The sequence below is a fragment of the Condylostylus longicornis genome, unplaced genomic scaffold, assembly GCF_029603195.1.
Source record: "Condylostylus longicornis isolate FDR11 unplaced genomic scaffold, ASM2960319v2 ptg000003l, whole genome shotgun sequence".
Taxonomy (NCBI): Eukaryota; Metazoa; Arthropoda; class Insecta; order Diptera; family Dolichopodidae; genus Condylostylus; species Condylostylus longicornis.
The window spans coordinates 1,157,480-1,174,691 of record NW_026577972.1 but is presented as its reverse complement, the minus strand read 5'-3'; the positions used below and the strand labels follow the sequence as shown (position 1 = coordinate 1,174,691).

The 17,212-nt window shown below is 25.7% G+C and overlaps 1 protein-coding gene across 10 annotated transcripts in view; it reads left to right on the top strand.

Moving 5' to 3' along the window:
• Positions 1-5,580: 5,580 nt before the first annotated feature.
• LOC129606187 (lysine-specific demethylase lid) overlaps positions 5,581-17,212 on the top strand; it is a 28,723-nt gene continuing 17,091 nt past the window's right edge. For 8 of the 10 annotated variants that reach the window (XM_055516354.1, XM_055516406.1, XM_055516397.1 and 5 more), the window contains exon 1: positions 5,581-5,881. The gene's annotated coding sequence lies outside the window, so the exon portion shown is untranslated. Of the gene's footprint in view, positions 5,882-6,415; positions 6,589-7,482; positions 7,759-17,212 lie in introns of those variants that run through there. The other 2 variants (XM_055516362.1, XM_055516370.1) reach the window with 2 other exon arrangements.

Here is a 17,212-nt window from a genome sequence, read left to right as displayed (position 1 = left end):
TTTTGTCTGTCGTTTTTATTCTTCTCTTTTCTTAAATAGTATATTATTAATATTTCGTATTCTTTCTTTCTCTTTCAATATAAAAATCAAATAATTTCTTTAGTGTTGCCATATACATATAAAATTTTGAAAAATACATTGTCATTTCTACTTCATCACTAACATAAGCTGCACAAAGCTATCATATCATTTTGTGTACCAAATCTATATTGAAAACAGAGCAAGAGGGATTTTCCGCAATGAAATATTAAAATTCATATATACATACTCTACATATATATGAATTTTAACATATTTTATGTATAGTAAATTAAAATTTATATATACGTTTATATGGCGGATCCAGTACTTGACATGTTATTTAAATGTGCGTATACTCGTATAATACGCAGATTAAAATAATACTATTTAAAATCGACTTGAGTTTGATATTACATGACAAGTATTAAATCTTTTAATCCAAGTATATGCAGTCGATTTTCAAATCAAGCTAATAATTTAATCGGATCGACTTGGCTTGACGAAATCTGCTTATAAAGTCGATAATAGAATACACATATGTAAATGGGATCTATTTTAATCGTTGTTCTTCATCAATTTAGTTCTGTTTTTACATCTAAATAGACGGTTTGTAAAAAAATTATCAAGTTTTCAAATCCAAGCGTGCTAGAAATAAAAACAAACCTTTTTGTTTGGTTTTTGACGTTTTTTACAATCATAATTTTATAAAAAAAAAAATATGATTGTAAAAAACTGATTGTAAATGTCACGAGGTATTCCGATACGGTATTTATGTATACCGTATCGAAATTACGGTATTTATGATTTCCGACACGTCATACTGTACACACGATATTTATGATAAATATGATATTTACGATTATCGATGCGGTATACTAAATGTATGCGTCAGTTTAATAATTTACATTATATATGTTAATGCTCTTTTCCTGTTGTTAATGTCAATTAATTTTTTTTGTGCAAAAAAATAATATAATATAAATAGCAATACAAATTTGAAAAAATTTAACTGCCTAATTGTGTATTTCGCTTTTTTACTCACTTTCAAATTAGAATTCTTCGTTTTTCTAATGTTTTACCCTTTTTTGTTAATAGTTTACCAAATTTTTGCATTTTTTTTCAAATTGTCCACGGAATATCTCAATTTCAAAAACAAAGTGAATGAACTTTGTATACATTTTACAAAACAAAAAAAAAAACAAAATACGGAATTAAATTTTTCACTTGAAAATTACATTATACAAGTATATAATAGTTCACTTGAGAAAAAAGTGAGTAAAGTAGTGAGATACACGATCCGGCTCTTAATATTTTCAATCAAGTTTCAACCACAAAATGGTTCATCAAATAGTTCACTAACGACCCGACCCGGCGTGTTAAAGGATCATGTTGAAAAGTGAATTAGATTAAGATAGCATAGAATAATTATTTGTTTTTAGAATATGGCAGCACTATTTCCCGCAATACCTAATGTTGTTGCTCACTTTCACTTAACGGCTGTCATTTTTTTTTGAAAGTAAATATGGCCTGGATTTATATAATGTATAATATATGTATATTATAAAGCAACGATGTGTGTCATACAACTATAACTGGAATTTTTTTTCCCTTTCTTATTTATATTGATGCCATGCAATATTCCAATTTCCCTAATATAATTTTTTTAGAAAATATATTTTTTTATAATAAAGCAAAATATATTTTCTCTTTCTTTCATTTAATCAAGAGGGCGATTTTATGTCATAAACTTAAAACTAAAAGGTATGTGTATAAGACTAATGCTTGTTTACACTATTCGTTTGTCGTAATTCATGATTAATTGTCAAATTCATGAAACATTATTAATTATTCTTAAAATAAGTATAAATATTTATGAATGCAAGTTCCGATATTACGTACATGTTGTTTTCTACTTCTCTTTTTATAGAAACACCTGCATATATTTTTTAATTATACTTTTTTCCACTACGATAAAACTCAGATAATTTAGGAAAAAATTGATTTGATATATATTAGACCAGTAAAATTTTTCCCATAATTTATTGAACATGAACAAAAATATCACCTACTTTACTTTAACTTGAAGTACCATCGATTCTCATAAAATTGTATAATATAATGAAAACTCAAGATTTCCTTTTGAAAAATTCTTCAATTCTTTTTCATTTCAACTCTATTTCGGGTGTCGCATTTTAAAATTCGATTAATATTTCATAAAATTTTAATAATTCCCTTCAACATAACTAACTTAAATAAATAGCAGACCAATTTTTTGACAACGCCAAAGCAAAATGTTAAAATTTACACAAAGTTGTCAAAAAATTGTATAATAACTTTTGGTGAAAAAAAAACACTCATTAGGTAAACATTATTATTTTTTACTAAGTAACATGTTATAAGTTAAAAATTATATACAGTATCACAAAGGAATCTAATGTTAAATATTTTCGAATATTGAAATATTTTAAATCTAAGCACTGGTTGACAAATCCTAAAAAAAATTGTCCATTTATGTTTTGTAAAAATTTTCCAAAGTGCAAATGAATAAGCTATATAATTTAGATTTCAAGTTAGTCTGTACTGTTTCTCCTTTTTAAACGATCGGTTTTTAATATACATTTTCTATTACAGAAAATCACGTACACACGAATGATATGGTACAGTGTTGCCTAAATTTATTAAAAATATTTTTATCGTACAAATTCAAATGCCTGTGTAAATATTCACAATAAAGGCTGCGTCACGTCAGGCTGGGCTTCTAAAATTGGAGTTTGACGCAAAAATAGAACGCCACCCAATTCTCGCCAAATAGTTTATCAATAATATTTGATGACAAAATCTAACCTAAGAATGTAGCATACTCTAATTTTTACTTATAGTTTTGTTACAAATACTTAAGTACAAAAACGCAACATAAAATAATATACTATATTATATAATAAACTACATATATATATAAGAATTTATGCTATGTTATACCATTTATATATTTGTATATATTTGAAGGAAACTTTTTCGAATTTTCAAATGAATTAAGTGTTATAAATTCGAAAAATATTAACGTAAACTAAAAAAGTGTTTATACAGAATGGAATAATAAAAATGTTGATACACATAATGTTTATTTACATATACATACACAAATAGATACAATTCAGTTGAGATAGAGGGTGAAACCAAACTAATTAATTTAAAAAAAATGTATCAATATGTAAATTTTTATTTTATTTCAGTATTTTTATTTTGTTGCCTTTATAGATAAGCAATACTTTTCCATAAACAAAATAAAAATTTATGTCAGAAAGCTTTTAATTTTCAAAAATCGGAAATTAAAAGCTATTAGATAAACTACTAGACATTAGAAAACTGTAAATCCGACTAAATTATTGCTTTGAAGAAAATATAAAAATTATGTTTGTTGGCAACATTAATATTTCAAAAAATATGGCCGAAATTTAATATGTAAAAAAGTGTGATTGTTGTAATCAGGGATATGATGAGTTTTTACGCCAATAAATAAGCATTTCAAAAGGTTAAGGTAATAAAGTTTCAAGTTTTTGGCAATGTTGCATATTAAAATATAATAATAATATAATCTTTACAAATGTATGCTGCTTATTAAACTTAATTTATTTCGTTAATATTTTATAAAAAATATAATTGGAAATAAAAATTTAAAACCCGAATATGTCAAAATATTATGACTAACCATAATTTAATTTCAATTCAATGGTGTGAATAATCTTCTAGACTGTTAAATGAAATTTTATTCAAGAGTTTTAAATTAAATTAGATTTGTGTTTGAAAAATGACAACGAAAATTTAGTATGAGTTGTAATTTATTAGAGCACTTCCTTAAACGAAAAAATAACAGCTTAAAGAGAAGCGGCTTAGTTGTCTGTAGCGAAAATGATTATTTAAAAAGAAATTTAATATTTAATAATTACAATTAATAAATTAATATTTACTAAATTTAAAAAAAAAAATAGTTGATCGCACTTCTAAACATAATAAAATTTATGGTGTTTACCATTTTGAAAATTGTAAAAAAAAAATTCGGCAAAATTATATTTTTCTTATATTAATTGTATGTCAAATATACTTCACATTTCAAAATTTTAGTTTTATTTCAAAAACTAAAGTTTTAACCTAAAATGAACATGGTAAGAAGAGCACCTCCAAATTTATCGAAAACGCATAACTTTTGACATATTGTATGAAATTTGTGTTATACTGATCAAAACTTGATACGCCTATCCATTGTTTTAAAATTTTAGATCTTCTGTAACATATTGTTTTGTTTCAATATATTTGTTTATTGTTATTATTGTAAAATACTCATATAAAATAATGATAATTTAAAACTTAGCGAACTCCACTCTACTCTTTTAACGCGTTAATTTTTGGTAAAACACATTTATGTATATTTTTTTGTACTTGTACTTTCAATAATATGTAACCAATATGACTGTAAGTGGTCATATTGGTTACCACCAATGTTACGTTATTGGTAGATTTTTACCATATTGTGGAAATTTGAATGACAAAAGGAAATTTACCAAAAATATATGGGAAATTTTGTATATCACGATAAATTTACCGTTTACACTACTGACCGTCAAATTTTTGACATTTGAGATTGTAATAATAACATTTTATATGGAAATTATTTTCGCCGTCTATTTATAAGTTTTTATCAAATAGTACTCTTTTTTTAACACATATTATTAAATATTTTATACTTTTTTATTTACAAACTACACTAATAAAAATAAAAAAAAATTCTTTGTTTACTTTTTTTTTATAGCAGCGCGTATTTTTCTAAGGAAAAAAACAACAACATTTGGCATTTAATGTTGATTTCAGTTTGACAGTGCTCGGAAAGAGACTTACTTAAAGGTTTTGGCTTCACTATGTTTTTTTTTTTCAAGAAACAATTTTTTAATGAGTATAAGCGAGATAGAAACAAAGATGTTCCTTCCTTTAGTATTTCTAATTCGTTGGTATAATCGCCCAATGGTTTTTAACAAACCCATTTTATTGAATTTGGTGTCGTGTGTTTTTGACATTTGAAAATGGAAATACTTTAGGAATTTTTGAATTGCTTTTGTAAAAATTTAAACTAAACAGCATGAGTTATCAATGGTTAAGATGGATTCATTGGTGCGTCGTTTTTGAGTTGACCTATTTAAAGTCGAACTATTTTTTCTCTTGATTGTTCATTGGTTCGTCTGAAAAAAGCTGATTGTTTGTGTTGATATAATGCATTTATTACTTTTTTGACAATTATATGTAATTGTCATAGTTCAGTATATATAAATTTGACGTTTTAAAAAAACCTCCTAGAGAGAGAAAAACTGTAAGAAAACTGTACTAAAAATAAGTCACATCGTCGTACAACTCAAATCATAGAACTTGATTTCTGTAAAAGGCATTTGTACATCCCGTACATCCCTTACGTTTTTGAATTTTTGTGATTTTAATTTTTCCTTTTTTTTTTTTTCTTTTTCTTCCTTTTTTTTTGTTTTTTCCTTCAGTAATAATTTATGTTGATTACATTTGGTCGTGGTTCTTAAGAAAAATATTAAAATTTTTTTTTATTTTTTTTGGTGTTGAACAAAAAAGCAACAAAAAAAAAAAGAAAAAAAATCGTATATCTCGCGTATATCACACACAAATAAATAAAATTATTTTTATTGATTGAAAGTTTTTAATTGAATAATTTTACATACAAGAAGCAAAAAAAGGAGAAGATTATTTTAAAAACGAAATTTAATTTAAATTTTTATATTAAAAAAAAGAAAAAAAAAAAAGGAATTGTAAATTAAAAAAATTTTCTTTTAAAGCTAAAAGAAAAAAGGTGAGAATATAAAAAAAGAATATAGTGTGTGTGTGTGTTGTTCGTTTGTGTTTTAAGTGTATAATTTTTTTATTGAAATTTAAAAGAAAAAAAAAATTAAATTTGTTTTTTTTTCTTAATATTTTTTAAATTTTAATTTTTTTTTTCTTTTATTCTTTCCATTAGTTTTATAACAAGGGTTCTTTTTGTGTAGTATAAGCGTAATAGTAGAGTTTTGTAGATCCTCTAAAACAAAAAAATTTAAGATGAAATAACAAACCTTGTGGCGAAAATAAAGAAGAAATTTAATTTAAAATTTAATAATAATATTGTTTTCGATCAATATTATAAATTTTTGTTCTTAAATTTTTTGATAATTGTGTGAATGTTATTTTTTTTTGTTGCATTTAGAAATTATTCATACATATCGTATATATTTTATATATGTATATACTCTGGATTTATTCAAATTCAATTTCGTCGTCATCTCTTCGTTTCGTTGTTGTATTGTATTTTGTGTAGTCATCGTCATTTTGTTGTCGCTGTCGTCATCGTGGTTGTCGCCGCCGTCGCTTTTATACAAAAATCTTTGTAAAGCGGCGACAACCATACAACTATTATATACATATATTTATATAATAATATTTTGCATTTGGTTAGCACCGTTCTGCTCCTGTACAAAAATAATATATATTGTAAAAAGAAAAAGTCCTGAAATCAGAGTAAATGTAATTATTTTCCCATTGCTTTAATTGCACACCAAAACCAATCCACCACCTTCAATTTTATGCTGAAGAAATTAGATGTTGCATTTAAGAGAAGAGAAGAGTGTAGAAGGGGAAAATATCCAACATGATTTTTTTTTTTTTGTTTTTTGCTTTTATTTTTTTCATTGAATTTGTAAATTGCGTTCTTTTTTTAAAAAAAGTGGTTCAAAAACTTTTTTTAGATTTCTTATTTAGATCAAATATTTTTTGTAAGTTTTCGCCGTACCATACAGCTAGCCCCTTTAATGGGTTATAAAAATTCAAAAAAGAGCTAAAGTAGTTGTTAATTAAAAAAAAAATTACAAATTAATTTAGAACATATTTTTCCCACTTTTGTACAGAATTTAGAAAAGAAATTTGAAAAATTAAATTGGGGTGTAAGAAAGGAGAAAAATTACCACCGATCAATCACAGAAAAGAAAAAACAAAAAAAAATTCGAAGACGCTTTTTTTTTTTTAGTTATTGTGTTTTTCTTTTTTTAAGGATCCATATCAGGAAAATTAAGAAAAATTTAAAAAAAGGAATTTTTTTATGTGTTGAGTTTTAATTGAAAAAATCTCAATTTTTTTTTTTTTGAAGGAGAGCAAAACCGAATGAAGTTTTGAAAGTTTTAAAAGTGAAGAAAATAGAATTGTATTTTTTTTTTTTTTTTGCTTTTTCAAAACGTTTTGAAAAATTTTGTACGCAACAAAAGCAATATACATACATATAGTTATATGAAGATACATGCATTCATATTTATATTCGTACATACATATTTTTTTTGTACATAATTCAACTCTTGAAAAATATTCAACCACACTTTTTTTTTTATTATCACAGTTAATTTTTTTTATTGTGTAATGTTTTTTTAGAGAGCATGTAATAATATTACAAATACACTTAAGCCGGCCATTATTATATTTTGTTTTTTAAAAAGAAAAGAAAATAGAAAAAAATGTACCGTGTATCTACTATCGTGGTGGTGTAGAAACGAACGAAGTGTAAAAAAAACACCAATAATAAAAAAAAAATGAATTGTTAAATCTTTAATTTAAAATATATTAAAATTGGAAATTTTTTCAACTCTTGTGCTTTATAAAATTTTATTTACTTGGATTTTATTTTAAAACAAAAAAGATATATGTAAGGTAAGTGTAAGTTTACTTAAACCTTACCTACATAAATATCTACCTTAAATTTTTAATTAATTTTTAAAATAAATATGTACTATATTTGAAAATTAAAATAAAATGGTGTAATTTATATGTTTATGTAAAAAAAAAAAAAATTGTGTTGTGTGTTTGTGGGCATAGGGTTGTTGTGTGAAAGAAGCGAAGATGGCGGTAGTGGTGGTTGGTTAGTAATTTTTTTTTTTTTTATAAAATTTTGAGGTGGTCTTTTCTTGTTCAAGTCATTATTTACTTATGTAGCTATTATATATAATTTTAATTGTAAGAAATAATTGTGTTTTGTTGTAAATATATATATATATATATATATATATATATATATATACATTTAAATATTTTCATGAAAATGCAATATTATAAAAGAATGCTGTACCTACATACTTTTAAAGAAATTATAAAATTACAAAATTACCATAATTATATTAAAAAGTATAAAATGAATTTTTTTTTGTAAGTTAAAAAAAAACAAATTGCTTTATTTTCAAAAAAAAAAAAATCAATTAAAATTTTTCCTCTCTTATTTATTCATAAAAATATATGTAAGTAAGGACGATGGGTAAATAAGTAGGTTGTATAGGTAGTATCTAAGAAGAGTAGCACATTTTTTCATTCAATTTAATATCCTGCAAAATAATTAGATACATTAAGTACCTACATACTTGCCCAGATGTCGCTAGAAAAAAAATTGTTACTTAAATATTTTGTTGTAAGAATTTTTAACAAAACTGATTTTAATTTTTCCTATCTTTAATTCAATTTTATTTATTTTACGTTCTAAAATATTATTGCCTTTTATTAGTTAGGGTAAAATTTTGAATTTTTTCTAATTTTCTAGAAAATGCACACTATGTATGCCATACAAAATATAATATGTTGGTATGTAAGTAAGGTAAAATGTGTAAGCATATAATATATATACATTATTCTATGTTCTTCTATATCTTATTATCCTATATGTTTACATATTATATATATAAAAAACGCCACTATACTTTAAACTTTGTACCTATTCAAATTACCTGTATTACCTGTAAAATAGGTAAGGAATGATTATATCTTATATTCAAAACTTTTTGTATGTACAAACCAAAAATATAGAGCATTCAAAAATTCTGCATATCTAACATATTAGAAATTTTTTCAAACATTTTCAAAAATATACCCATCATTTCAATTAATTGCTGGAATATAGTATATAGATATTCTACATATTCCTAAATAGGCCTATCTATAATACCTACATAATTAACTAATCTCTACCCATAATTTTTTGTATAAAGTTGTTTAAACTTTTATTGAAACAGGTTTCGACCTTATTTAATTCCAAAATTTATGTTAATTTTTCTTTTATCTAAAAATCATAGAAGAAGGATTTTTTTAAATTTTTCCTTGAATTTTTATCTATCTACTATTTTTTCGAAATCAAATTGTAGCATTTTTTTAAACAGAAAAAAATTTTTTTTTCATTGATTTTACTCGATCCATTTATTTCTCATCTTTGTGTCTGTTCATAAAACTTTGCACCTGAAGATTATTAATTGCATTTTTCGAATAATAACAAAATAATCGGAAGATCAAAGGGCGAAAATTACTTGGTTCAAAATTAATTTGTTGCGAAAAAACTTTGTTTTTGTTGTTTTGTTTTTTAATTTGCCCTTAAATTTCCCTCATAGACACGATATTCCTGAAACTTTTGAAATATTTTGTAGAAAAATAAAGATAATGCAAATGTCTTTCATTCTAGAAAAATACATGTGAAAAAATAAAAGCTAATAACGCATAATACTGCATAATAGAGATTAAAAATATTTGTTTTTGTTAATATACTTTGTTTTAGTTAATTTTCAAAGGTTTTGAGTCCAGTTTTTTGCCTGATAGACATGTCATTTCTAAAATGTTCATCACATTATGTTATATCAAAAAAAAAGGGCAAAGTACAGGGCTCTTCTTCCTGTAAAAAAACCGATAGGTTAGTAACCTGGAATTATGTGTAAATGACGATTAAATAAAATTTGGATTTGAAAGTCTTTACAACTGCTGGCATCCAGTTAGAAGGAGAATTTTATTAGCTTTAAAATGAGTGTACAAATTTGGATTTACCTGTTATATTTTCCGAGTTATAGTTTGAGGATCCATAACTCGGGAACAAGGGCCAAATGAAAAATGTCACTTTTGGGTGTTTTTTGTTCGTCTGGATTCATTTTATCACCCTGCTTCGGAAACACCATCAAGTCCCGCACACCCTGTAAAGTGAAATCTACGCTATATTTATATTCATAAACAAATGTTGTTAATCAAGTTTATTCATAAACATTGCTTATCTATCACAAAATATTTAAATTATCATGACTAGCACAGTTAAATCAGCTGTCCTTTTTTTTTACTAGTTTTCTCAGTTTTTTTAGGAATTCGTCTGTTAATTGTTGTACCTAAAAATAACAAAATTTCCTTTTGTTTCAGTTTTCTTTTTTTGTTTATCTTAATTTTTATTTTTCCTGAAATAGAATTTTCCACTATTTGTCCCAAAATAAATAAATTTTTTTTGTTAACGACATTTTTTGTTTATGAGCACAATACTGCAATTTCAAAAAAGTAAAAGTTTTTATACAACTGTCAAAAAAAAAAGCGTATGTATCACATTATTGTTTTGCAGTATTGTGTTTATAAAATGTTATAATATACATTTACATATATAAATATAGGTAAGCTACATATAACCTCATTTCATACCTTACCTCAACATACTACCCCCTGTTATTCATCCAAATGGTTATAGATTTTTAAAGTTTTTAAAAATGCTATTTATTATTCAAAAAAAAGAGATGCGAATAACTTCTTCTTCTATCGTGGTACGCAGGGAATAATCGGAAACATTTCAATGACAAAATGGCCGTCGCTAGAATCAACCGCCGTTGCGCTGAACAATTTTTTCAAATTTTGAATTTCATTTTTGTTTTAGATTATGATAAATTAGGGAAAGTTTGTAGTATCAACAGCTTTTCGAAACTACTTATATATTTCCGAAATTTATATATTTGTTTATATTTTTATATATTTTATATATTTGTTTTATATTTCTGAAATTGTAAGCTTTTCCATACAATTTCTGGAAAAGAACATAAAACTAAACATTAAATGCCAATATTTTAGTACTTTTTTCAACAAGCATTGTATGTAGTAAATTAATAACTAGCAAATGTATGCAATAATTTAATATGTATATGTGTTAATAAGATTAATTTAAATGTGTAGTAGGTAAGATGGTACTACCTAGATTGCTTTTTTAAAAACTAGTTTAACTTTTTCAAGAACCAATGGTTTGTAAAGCGTTGCTATACTTAACTAAAAAAACCAATGGTTTGATTGACGGCAGACAGAAATACAGGTCTGGACCCCAAGAGAGAGTGACAGTTCACACCTCAAGAATTTATACGGCTTTTTATAGGATCTATAAAGGGCCACAAGATCAACCTTTTTCAAATTTTTATTTAGAAAAAGTTAAAATTCAATCCTTTTTTACTTTACTAGTGCTTACAGTCTTAAAGTTCAGTGTTATTAAAATATTAAAAAATTGATTTAAAAAGAAAACCTTACAGGCTCTGTTAATTTTTTTAAGATTTTAATAAATGCTACACTACAAGAAAAAAAAAATGGTGCAAATTTTTTTTTTTTCGAAGTATTAAGTTGATTTTAGTGTTTTTTTTTTTCAAAATTGAAGAAAATGTACATTTGATTATGTTTACTAGCTATGTATGATATGACTCCCACAATGCATACTTTTTATATACATATATTTGTATTACGTTCGTTTTTATGTAGGGAACAACAATAACACACATTTTTTATAATGATTATAAAACTACAAGAGCACCATAATAATAATTAAAATAATAATTAAAACTTAAAATATAATAATTACAAAATTAAATTAAAATCTAATAAAATTTTTATTAATTTTATTTAATGTCATGTATTCTAGACTTAAAAAATAAAGCACCAACATTTTTTTTTATTCAGTGTATTACCATTTTTTACTTTCAATTCTCTCAGGTACGTACATACATATGTTGCCCAACGCGATTCAAAAAGAATTCGGAAAACACTCGAGTTTAAATATTATAATTAAAATTTCGAGTTGAAATTTAAATTTTTGATATGTTGCTGAGAAAACCCAAAATTTGATTTTAATATAAAAATTGTCAATTATTTCATAGGCAAATGAAAATAGGCAAAAATCATCATATAAATAAAGTTGGGTCAAACTAATGGTTTTTATTCTAGCACTTTTCCCTTCAACAAATGAAAATACTGCTGTATTATCTATTAAAATTATTTTCATTCATGTACGAAACTATATCCAGAATTGCATATATTTAGGATGAACGATTTATGCAGTCAGAAATAATATAAAGACGGGTTCACATGATGCTCGTGTTGAAGGGTTAATTGTATGAGTTAAGAAAAATAATTATATTTTTTAATGACACGGAATTTACCGTTAGCTTTTTGCGTTTATAGAAATTTCAAAAAGCTTGTGGTTTTGCACATATAATGTGCCAAATATTCAAATTTTACAAATTTCGAGAGGTGATTTTATATAACGGTAAATTTTAACCACTATTTTGTTTTTTTAAAGTTCGAAACGGTATGCCGTGATAGAAGAGGCCAGCTTCTATTTTTCTGCTTTTGCGAAATTTGAAAAATGTTTATGATCTCTCATTGCAATAAATAGTTAAATAATGCCGTTTTTAGGGTTTTAGGGGGGTTTAACTTTTAGAGAGGGGGAGATAGGTGAAAATTTTGTCTACGAAAAAGGGTTTCTAGTGAAGATCTATGTACTTGTAAAATTTCAGTTTTCTATCTTCAAGGGTGTAGAAGTTTTGTAAACAGACACACGGACGGACGGACAGAGTGAAACTAATAAGCACTTTCTTTCAAAATTTTTTTGGAAAAGTGCTAAAAAAAAGAAAACTTTTAAATTTTTATTTTTTTGCTTCGCCGTCCTTTAGATTCTGATTATTTGATATTGACGGAAAATTCAGTGTGGTCTGCACATCAATGTCTTTAACCGCTGTGTACAACCAGTGAATTTTTTAAGACTCCCGTATCCTATTCCTATATCCAAAAAAAGATAAATTAATTAAAAATAAATAAAACTTAAAATTAATGTTGAATGCAAAAAAGCGCATCCTCTCTAAAATAGCGCCTATTTGCACTATAGTGCAAATTACATTTTCAAGGTAGGACAGTGATAAATTGGCATCACTGGGTCCAGACCTTGATATTTTTGCTATGTCAAGGTTTGATCCGAAGCACTTACAAGTAATTTGGTTAAGTCACATGTTGTTTGCATTTTCAAAATATCGATTTCTTTTTGTTGTTCTTAATTGATAGGGACGGGTTATACCTTCACAAATTTAAAATTTTTGATATGTGTATGTACCTACATATTTTGTATTGTGTATCATTCATCTTTTTTGAGGCATAGTAACGTGGTTAAACCCTATTTTCTTCCTTGCTCATAAACACTTAAGCTCAGAAACTCTCATATGTAAGTATACATGTATATTATATGTAGGTTAATGTACATATGTAGTTGTGTTGAATTTTAATATTTTCTTTGATGTTAAAAGAAGAAAAGTTAAATCGTATTAGAGAGATCATCTACAAACTTTTGTTTTTAAATAAATTTTCTTTAAAGTTTTAATTTGCAAACTTAATTTACAAATCAATTTTATCATCATTTAAAACCTACCTCAGTATGTCTACCCCTAAATTTAGTAAAAATGGAAAAGAACTAACTTTTGGTACCTATCTATTTGTAGGTCAGGCGCAGATAAATTTTGTTAGTGATTGTGAAATGTAAATAATTTTTGATTAAGATAGGGAAATTTTGAGAACGTCTATAGTTGTACCTATAGTTGTACAGTCAATCAATAAGTAATGATTTGAAATGAACATGAAACAAAAAATACAAAGTTAACCTCCCTGTAGTAATGCTCTGCAAGAATAAATTCATATTGAAATGAAGCTAAGTATACAGATGTCATACACATTAGGTTCTACATAAACTTGACATATTAACTAACATAATAATAATAATAATAATAATAATAATAATAAATCTATATTATATTATACAAGCCATGTTCGATGGCGCAACCATCATGTATTTTCACTTATACTCTTCATCTTCGGAAGTATAATATAGAAAAAGAAAATTAGAAAAAAATTTTTTTTAGTGTTACTTTATTTCATATGCACGAATTACATATATTTCTTTGCTGATTTTATTCATGTTGCAGAAAATGTATAACAAAACAATATTAAGAACAGATTATACAAAAACGTATGTTATCGCCTCTGCGCTGCATAACAAGCTTCTTAAACTTATGAAAAAACAAACATAACACGAAAAATAAAAAAGTTCTCTAACAAATCTGTGTATAATTTATAACCTGTCGGTCTGTCAATCTGTCGGTCTGTCGATCTGTCGATCTGTCGATCTGTCGATCTGTCAATCTGTCGGTCTGTCGATCTGTCGATCTGTCGATCTGTCGATTTGTCGATCTGTCGTACTGTCGATCTGTCGATCTGTCGATCTGTCGATCTGTCGATTTGTCGATTTGTCGATCTGTCGATCTGTCGATCTGTCGATCTGTCGGTTTGTCGGGCTGTGTATGTACGCGTGTATCTCAAGTTCGGTTGAATCGATTTTGATGAAATTTTATATAAATTATATATATGAATTATATATAAATAATATCTTCGGATTGATCAACCTTTGGGATGCGTCAGAACTCGGGAGCTGGATTTTTTAGCCGGTCTGTTTTACATTTTTGGTCATTTTGAAGAAAATATTCAACAGATTGAAGTTTCAATGTATATTGGTTATGTTCCGGAGAGAGTGGGTGCGGCTTTTTTTGATTATTTGTTTGAAAGAACAAGAAAAAAATATTATCGCTAAAAAGTGTTATAAATAAAAATTTAAAATAAAATATGATAAAAACATATCTGGTACAGAATAAATTTGAACTTTTCCGGTCTGAAAAATATCATTTTTCGTTGTAATCTGAAATCATCAAATATAGGTACAATGGCATCGTTGAAATCTTCAAAAATTTAAAAAATTTAAGTAAATAAATTTTTATAATATTGAATAAACAAAAAGGTTCAATTATATCGGAAAAACAAAAATGTCCAATTTATCTTAATTCTGCTGTATGTTCATTAAGGAAGATTATATTTTGGAATAGTGAATGCAAAATATAAACTTATTGTAGTTAATCTATTTGTCCTCCGATGCCGTACAATACTTAAGTGTATTATACAGATCCTTAATATCTGCATGAGTACTCCAAATATAGCTTATCTCATTTTTGCTGTTTTTTTTAATATTATAAAATATGGCTAAATAATTAATATTCAAATATTCAATTAATATTCAAATATGGCTAATGAGACAATAATTAATTCTTTTTTTTTAATTTATTTATTTTTTACTAATTTTTAATATTTTTCTATTACTATATTGAAAAGGACTGGTGAAGTGGGACAATCTTTCCAAATATTAGATTTATTTTATTATGTTGTTAGAAATCTCTCTTAATTTTAAAGCACTCAATTAGAGCGGTAAGTTGAATTAGTTTGATTATGCTATAATTATTCTTATTGTGTTGGCCGCCTTTTATTTTTAGCATTCTTCCAAAAAATTTCTTGACAAAAGGTACTTATTAGTTTCACTCTGAACTACAACACAAACCTTTAGTTTGACCCAACTTTATTCTTACACGATTTTCTATGAGATCCTTAATTCTTGATTGCGGTATAATTGTTACAATTTTATTTTAACATTTTTTCCGTTTTCAAGCTCTGTTAGCCATTTCAAAAGCTTTCGGAAGTGAAGCTATATATTTTTTGGAACGGAAGTTACAAACAAGAAAACTTATATACCTATGTTAAAAGTTTTTGAAATTTTCTAAAAATCTCTGTATCTCTCAAACCGTTGAGAAGTGGCACCAACTCCGGATTAGAGAAAGTTTTTAACAATTTATGATCCTCTTGAAGGCCAATGAAATATGTACATGCATACGTACATTGTTGTTCCGAACCACACATATACTACTATCAATATAACAAAAAAGAAAAAGAAACAGTAAAAAAAGTAAAAAATATGATGAAATAGAATAAAAATTTTCTGCATTTGATTACAAATTTTGAACAACAAAAAAAGAGTAAAACAAGAAATAAAAAGAAAAAAGTGTGTGTTTTGTAAAGACTGCGAATTAAAAAATATGCAAAGTTAGTGATTTTTTTTCTAACATTTTAAAAATTGTAGTTTGAAATTGTTGTAATTGATTATAAGCAAAATTTTGTATTTAGAGGGCTTTAAAACGGAAATCATATTGGAATACTTTTTAAAATAAAAAGATTCACAAGGGGAGCGACAAGAACGAAATACAAATACACAATAAAACAAGAAAGGACAAAAAATAACAATAATAATACTTAGTTAAATAGAAAACAATTATTTGTGTTTTTTGTGCGTGCTTATATTCTAAAATATTTAAAAAAATTAAGAAAAAAAGCAAAAAACACTAGCAAAAACTTGGAATTTAAATTTTCGTTGTGGTCTTGTCCTTTTTCTTAATTTTTTTTTTTTTGTTTTTTTTTATTGTTTATCTGTATAATACAACATTGCACGAATTGACGACATATTTTAAATATGAAAATATAAGCGAAAATATAAGTAATACTCTAGGGCAGTATTGTCATATAGTACTCTTAAATTTAATTAAGAAATAATAGAAAGAAATAATAGAAGACCGATCGCAATGTATATTGTCTAGATTAGTAAAAGTATTCCAGAATATTATAAAATTGTTTGCAAAATACTTCTTTCCAATTTTTAGGACACTAGTAAGCTTATAGTTAACATACCTAGAAAAATGTAAATTTGGCTCTTAGTAGAGGTTCGCTTTGTGCTACCCGAATTCCCTGTAATGCTCGCCAGTTAGTTTCGGTAACAACCAGAACTCAAATATCAAATTTCAAGAAATTCCATCAATTCGTTCCGTAGATATGGTAAAAATGTAAAATCGGCCCGCAGATCAGTTTTCGAGCCCTGATCTTTCCAAAAAATTTATATGTTCATTGTTTTAGTACGAAGAATGAAAATATTAAATTTCAATGAAGTCAGTTGATTATTTCTCTTTATGTACGCAAAAATGTATATTTAGCACGTAGTAAGAAGTCAGTTGCTGACACCTGATTTCTTTCAAAAGGACGTTCAGCGTACAGTCGAATGAAGCATATATATGAAATTTCAAGTAAATCTATTGAATATTTTCTTCAAAGTGAGCGATAATGTAAAACAGGCCCTCTAAAAAGTCCAGTTCCCGACGCCTGATAT